General features: G+C 32.5%; 1 pseudogene; it reads left to right on the top strand.

Moving 5' to 3' along the window:
* The first annotated feature begins 2488 nt into the window (after positions 1–2488).
* LOC114405958 lies at positions 2489–7087 on the top strand (annotated as a pseudogene).
* Positions 7088–8041: the final 954 nt, after the last annotated feature.

The following is an 8041-nucleotide window of genomic DNA, read 5'->3' as shown; positions in this document are numbered from 1 at the left end:
ATAATATTAAAAATTAAATTTATTTTTAATGTAAAAATAATATTTAAAAATAAAGGAATTAATTTTTATTTTAAAAAAATTAAATTTTTATTTAACAAGTTAAATTAATAAATTAATTTTTTTTTATCGATTTTTTTAAAAAAGATGTATAACAACTAATTATATATTTTTTTAACAATTTATTTGTACTAAAATACATTACATCATAAAGAATATACATGCACAATAATATTATCTAGAAAAAAATTGAAGATGAAAGTATATTGGAATACTTTTTTCTGTTATGTCTTTATTACGGAAAAATCTCACATTTTTTTCTAATATGAATACCATAGTTGTTAGGTAAAAAACTATGGTAGGTTGTAACATGTTTTCCTTCCCAAGGATTAATAATCAAATGAGGTTGGTAATGGGATGATTCATGTGTTAGTTGTTTATGCTTTCATTATTTTCATGTTTCAATTATATTGTTAGTCCATTTTGCTATTTTTGTTTTATTATATGTTTTATTTATGATGTTTTTTTTTTAATTTTTAGTATTTTATGTTATTTGAGTATTCTAATTTCTTAATATAATATAATTAAGATGTGATAATCATATATTAACTGTGTTTTTAATCAATCTATTTTTTTAATCACTTTGTTTTTTAAATTTATTTTAAGATTATTAATTAATTATTTTCAAACTATTAATAAATAATTAAACAAAAATATTCTCATTATTTAAAAAATAATAATATTAAAAATTTTAGTTATTTTTTTATCTGAAAATAATATTTAAAAAACAAGTAAATTATTTTAAAGAAAATATAAAAAAAGAATTTAATAATTTTTTTAAATTAAAAAATAATAGGAGCAAAGAGAAGTTGGGTTGCCTAACCCCGACTTCTCTCTGCAAACTAAAAAGGAGTGCTGTTTAGGAAACAATTTTGAGGCAGGTGTATTTTGGAAAAAAAATAAGGAGAGAGCAAGTGTATGGAGTAAAAAATCCAGTATTCTCGTAAGGTTTTGTTTGGTAGTAAAAAGAAAAAAAAAATTGTGATGAGAAAAAATAAGTTAGAGGATAAATATCTTCAACACTTAACAAACAAATAAAAAAGTTTTTCTAGGAAGTTCACTTAAATCTATTTTAAGTATTGATAAAAATTATACCTGTTGATTTAAAATAAAAATTATATTTTATAGAAATTATATTTATTAAATATGATAGGAGAAAAATATTTTTTAAATATAATAAAATCTTTTCATTTGCTTGACTTAAATTTTCTTTATCTCTCATTTTACTATTGTTGTTTGAGATTATCTCACTAAATATATTTTACTTGACTAATAATAACATTTTTATATAGATAAGATAGAAGGATAATCACCAACCAATAAATTTCATGGAAGTATTTATCAAATAATTACAATAAATATATAACATATAAAAAAAGAGTTGAATTGAATAATAATTTTTCATACCACCATTTCGAAAGAATTACTTTGATCACTCCCTCTATATTATTATTATTATTATTATAACTTTCACAATATTCTTTATTTTATTAGTATTTATTATTTATTTTATTGATTTTATTTAATAAAAAATCACACACTTTTCTTTTGCACACATCTTTGACGTACATATAAGGATATTCAAATCTTGAATTCATTAATATTATGTTTTTAGGGATTAATTAGCATGTGTCTTTTCTTCAATTCTTTCTCTTTTGATTTGTTCAACATTTTTTTGGTTTAATAATTTTTTAATCTCATTTTTTTATTTTTCTCCTAACAAAATTTATTTTATATGTAAGAATTGATAAAGATTTAAATCTTTTACCACTTGATTAGAAAACACAAATCACCACCAATTATTTTAATTATTTATAATATCATGATTCAGTATTAGATCTTTATAAAATAACATATCTTTATGACAACTTTAATGATGTGTGTTTGATTTCATATTTGATTATAAAAAATCAGGTTGAAATATAAACTAACATGAATTTAAGTAAATATTTGACTATTTAGTTTCATATTGAAAAATTGATTTTAAATTTTAACTTTAGAAAAAAATTCTAACTTGAGCATCTTTACATAACTTTTGGATTTAAAAAAAAATTTATTTTCAATTTACTATTAACTTATTTTTTAAATAAAAATATCCAAACACATGTGCAATCCGCTTCAATACAACTTTTTTGGAATAAAAATATCCAAAACACATGTGCAAACTGCTTCAATACAACTTGTCTCACAGCATTAAAGCACAGGAACTTAATTACGCACAGTACCCTTGCAGCCATCCACACATATCACCAAGAAAAAACACACACCACTGCTCCACACGATTTGGAAAACGAGAAAGCTGGCCATCACTAACTTTACTTAAAGCATTTTACAAATATAATCCATTTTTTTAAAATTAACGGTAGAAATATCATCACTTTTTAAATCTCTTGAGTCTTTAGTTTAGAGGAGCTAAATTCAAAATAGAAATATCAAGAAAGAAACATGTGGGGAACAGGAAAGAGACTCCCAACGTGATAAGTCACCCACCACCATAATAATACAAATAAAAAAGACCATACTTTTGTCTTGCACAGCAGAACGAGTGAAGGTGAAGAGAGTTGAATTAAGCCAAATCTCATCACATCAGTTAACCTTACCAAGAACCAACCCAGTTCATAGCAACCAATTCCCTTGCCTTTGTCTTTCTACTCTGATCATCTTTTGTTCTTGAGATAATGGCTGCAGCACTGGTAGGTGGTGCCTTTCTCTCTGCTTTCCTTGATGTGCTTTTCGACAGGCTGGCTTCACCTGACTTTGTTGACCTGATCCGTGGAAAGAAGCTTAGCAAGAAGTTGCTTCAAAAGTTGGAGACCACTCTCAGAGTGGTTGGAGCTGTGCTTGATGATGCCGAGAAGAAACAGATCACAAACACCAATGTCAAACACTGGCTCAATGATCTCAAACATGCTGTCTATGAAGCCGATGACTTACTCGACCATGTTTTCACCAAAGCTGCCACCCAAAACAAGGTAAGAGACTTGTTTTCTCGCTTTTCCGATAGCAAGATCGTTAGTAAGTTGGAAGACATAGTTGTCACACTTGAGTCTCATTTAAAACTCAAGGAGAGTCTTGATTTGAAAGAGAGTGCAGTGGAGAACTTGTCATGGAAAGCTCCATCAACATCTCTGGAAGATGGATCTCATATATATGGTAGGGAGAAAGATATGGAGGCCATAATCAAGTTGTTGTTGGAGGATAACAGTGACGGTAGTGATGTGTCTGTGGTTCCTATTGTGGCATGGGTGGGGTTGGAAAAACTACTTTGGCCCAATTGGTGTACAATGATGAGAATTTGAAACAGATATTTGATTTTGATTTTAAGGCATGGGTTTGTGTTTCTCAAGAATTTGATGTTCTCAAGGTCACAAAAACTATAATAGAGGCGGTGACTGGAAAGCCTTGTAAATTGAATGATCTGAATCTACTTCATCTTGAATTGATGGACAAGCTGAAAGATAAAAAATTCTTAATTGTTTTGGATGATGTTTGGACAGAGGATTATGTTGATTGGCGTCTTCTTAAGAAACCATTTAACCGTGGGATTATTAGGAGAAGTAAAATTCTTCTAACAACCCGCAGTGAAAAAACAGCATCTGTAGTCCAAACTGTTCACACCTATCATCTAAACCAATTGTCGAATGAAGATTGTTGGTCAGTGTTTGCGAACCATGCATGTCTTTCCACGGAATCTAACGAGAACACAGCAACACTAGAAAAAATTGGAAAGGAGATTGTTAAAAAGTGCAACGGACTGCCTTTAGCAGCAGAGTCGCTTGGAGGCATGTTGAGAAGAAAGCATGACATTGGGGATTGGAATAATATTCTCAATAGTGACATTTGGGAACTTTCTGAAAGTGAGTGTAAAGTTATTCCAGCACTGAGACTTAGTTATCATTATCTCCCTCCACATTTAAAACGATGCTTTGTTTATTGTTCGTTGTATCCACAAGATTACGAATTTGAAAAAAATGAATTAATCTTGTTGTGGATGGCTGAAGATCTTTTGAAGAAACCAAGGAAAGGTAGGACTTTAGAAGAGGTTGGTCATGAGTATTTTGATGATTTGGTTTCGAGATCGTTTTTCCAACGTTCAAGTTCAAGTAGTTGGCCTCATCGCAAATGTTTTGTGATGCATGACCTCATGCATGATCTAGCCACATCACTCGGTGGAGATTTTTACTTTAGATCAGAAGAACTTGGGAAAGAAACAAAGATCAACACCAAGACTCGTCATTTGTCATTTGCCAAATTCAATTCTTCATTCTTGGACAAGCCTGATGTTGTTGGTAGAGCAAAATTTCTGAGAACTTTCTTGTCCATTATCAATTTTGAAGCTGCTCCATTCAACAACGAGGAGGCACAATGTATCATTGTGTCGAAGCTTATGTACTTGAGAGTTTTATCATTTCATGACTTCCAAAGTCTGGATTCTTTGCCTGATTCAATAGGTAAATTGATCCATCTGCGCTATTTAGATCTCTCTCGTTCAAGTGTAGAAACACTGCCAAAGTCATTGTGTAATTTGTACAATCTGCAAACTTTGAAGTTGTGTAGTTGCAGAAAGCTGACTAAGTTGCCTAGTGACATGTGCAATCTTGTTAACTTGCGTCATCTTGAGATACGTGAAACTCCTATAAAAGAGATGTCGAGAGGAATGAGTAAATTAAATCATCTACAACATCTGGATTTCTTTGTTGTGGGCAAGCACAAAGAGAATGGGATCAAAGAATTGGGAGGACTTTCAAATCTTCATGGTCAGCTTGAAATTAGGAACTTGGAGAATGTTTCCCAAAGTGATGAAGCGTTGGAGGCAAGGATGATGGATAAAAAACACATTAATAGTTTACAGTTGGGATGGTCTGGATGTAACAACAACAGTACCAACTTCCAACTTGAAATAGATGTGCTTTGCAAGTTACAGCCTCACTTTAACATTGAATCGTTGGAAATAAAAGGTTATGAAGGAACCAGATTTCCAGATTGGATGGGAAATTCTTCCTACTGCAATATGATTAGTCTAAAATTGCGTGATTGTGACAACTGTAGTATGCTTCCTTCACTTGGACAACTACCTTCTCTCAAGGTCCTTGAAATTTCAAGATTGAATAGGCTGAAGACTATTGATGCAGGTTTCTACAAGAATGAAGAATGTCGTTCTGGGACGTCCTTTCCCTCCCTTGAATCTCTGTCCATTGATGACATGCCTTGTTGGGAGGTGTGGAGTTCCTTCGAGTCAGAAGCTTTTCCTGTGCTTAAAAGTCTTTACATTGGTGACTGCCCCAAACTAGAGGGAAGTTTGCCGAATCACCTTCCTGCTCTGACAACACTTTATATTAGTAATTGCGAGCTGCTTGTCTCTTCTCTCCCAACGGCTCCCGCCATTCAAAGTTTGGTGATACTTAAAAGCAATAAAGTAGCACTGCATGCGTTTCCTCTCTTGGTAGAAACTATAACAGTAGAAGGAAGCCCAATGGTGGAGTCCATGATAGAGGCCATCACTAACATCCAACCAACTTGTCTCCGGTCTTTAACATTAAGGAATTGCTCGTCAGCCGTGTCATTTCCGGGTGGTCGTTTACCTGAATCACTGAAGAGTCTGAGTATCGAGGATCTTAAAAAACTGGAATTCCCGACGCAACACAAACATGAGTTACTGGAAACACTGTCAATAGAAAGCAGTTGTGATTCACTCACATCTCTTCCATTGGTTACCTTTCCAAATCTCAGAGATGTCACAATCGGAAAGTGTGAAAATATGGAATATCTTTTGGTTTCAGGGGCAGAGTCATTTAAGAGTCTGTGTTCTTTGACAATTTATCACTGCCCCAACTTTGTATCATTCTGGAGAGAAGGATTGCCTGCGCCCAACTTGATTGAATTCACGGTTTCGGGCTCTGACAAGTTGAAGTCGTTGCCTGAAGAGATGAGTAGTCTTCTCCCAAAGTTAGAACGTCTCCTCATATCCCACTGCCCAGAAATTGAGTCCTTTCCAAAACGTGGTATGCCACCTAACCTGAGAAGAGTTGAGATTTACAATTGTGAGAAACTACTGAGCGGCCTAGCATGGCCATCCATGGGCATGCTTACTCATCTCACAGTTTGGGGTCCATGTGATGGCATCAAGTCCTTCCCTAAGGAGGGTTTGCTGCCTCCCTCCCTTACGACTCTGTCTCTATATGACTTGTCAAATCTGGAGATGTTGGACTGCACGGGGCTTCTCCATCTCACATCCCTGCAAGAATTAACCATATTGGGATGTCCAAAGCTGGAGAATATGGCTGGAGAAAGTCTTCCTTTCTCTCTAATAAAATTAACCATGGTGGAATGTCCTTTGCTGGAAAAACGATGCCGCATGAAGCACCCTCAAATTTGGCCTAAAATTTCCCACATCCCTGGCATTAAGGTTGACGATAGATGGATTTAGCCACCAAGGATGACCAACAGGTATCTTCTAAGTCTAACCAACTACAAAACTATTTCTGTCAAGGATATCTTTCATTTCATGTCTTTCTCCTTTTACGTTTTACTAAATCCAATTCATTCTGAAATGGAAATTGACCTTGTATATATGTTACTGAATCTACAGAGAATCAACAAATTATCAAAGGCAACGTGGAAATTGACCTTGTATATATGTTTCCAAGAAGTAACGATACAGGTACTAAGTAACAACATTGATAAATACTTAAATATAATGATTCTCCGGAAAAATGTTACATATCAGTGTTGTTATATTCTAACTTAATTTTTCCTTAAGATTATTGAGGCCAGAGTGAAAATGACCGCGGGAAACTTATTTTTGTTTTTCAGATATGGTTGATTGGTCCGGAGAAACTGTACCTACCCATGAATCTAAGTTCAAATTTGAACTAGTGCTAAATGTAACTTTTGATTTAATTGACGTCAAATTGACACTTTCTCAATAGCTGAATTTTTATTTGTGAGATTTATTGTTGGGTACAATGTGAAGGATGAAAAGGTGGACCAAGTGAACTTCAGAAGGATTGGATGATTTCTGCTTATCTCATATCCCCTGTCCTATAAATTAATAGTGGTATGATTATTCTAAAAATATGATAGATATGTAGATACGTAAGATTTGATAAAAGCATAATAAATATACAATTGCAATTCGGTAAATTGAAGAACATACATACTTCTTAGACATTGCTAAAAACAAAATAAAAAAATTGTAGATCATTTTTTCCTATTGATCACAAATAAGAATGATACTATCAATGATCAATCTCATATCTTTCTTGAAATTACCTATAAACAAAACAATTTTCATATTTGGTTCATCAAGAAACAATACTTTTTATATTTCTATATTATACTTACTTCTATGTTACATGTCACTATATTTGATTATCATAATTTTTTTAAAAAGAATTGGTCACTTCACATATATGTACCAGTGAAATTAATATATCAATATATTGGTATCAGATATAGATGTAAGAAGCAAACTAAAGTATCAGTACTTTGTAGCAAAACACATTCTTTAAATCATGACATGAGGTAAAAAAATAAGATGATATTTTTGTAAGTATTGGGGAAAAAAAAAGTAAAGCTTCTGAAATCAAAGAGACACTAATTTTCCACAACATCCTTCAATTGGGCCCAAGCTTCCTTTCCTATTGACAAATAACTGGTTGTTAGTGCCAGCCTTTTCTTTTTACCAGTTTTCCATTGATGGTTAAAAGCTAATATGAACCTGTCACTCCTTAAAATTTCCACCAAAATTTGGTAAATAAATATATAGGAGAGTGAATACTACAAGTCTTGCATTCTATCTCTAAGTTACTAGGTATATGAAACAGGTATGAGTATTTGGTTTTAGAAGGTATGTGGTTCATCACTATTTATATTATTACTACAAGAACCAGGTAAACTTTATTATGGTACAGTAAATTTGGTGTGAGTTGTAACTACTTTATATCCATCTCACTTAGCACGATAATTAAATTTAAAAGCAAAA

The sequence above is a fragment of the Glycine soja genome, chromosome 3 (genome assembly GCF_004193775.1).
Source record: "Glycine soja cultivar W05 chromosome 3, ASM419377v2, whole genome shotgun sequence".
Classification (NCBI taxonomy): Eukaryota; Viridiplantae; Streptophyta; class Magnoliopsida; order Fabales; family Fabaceae; genus Glycine; species Glycine soja.
This window is presented reverse-complemented; position numbering and strand designations above follow the sequence as displayed.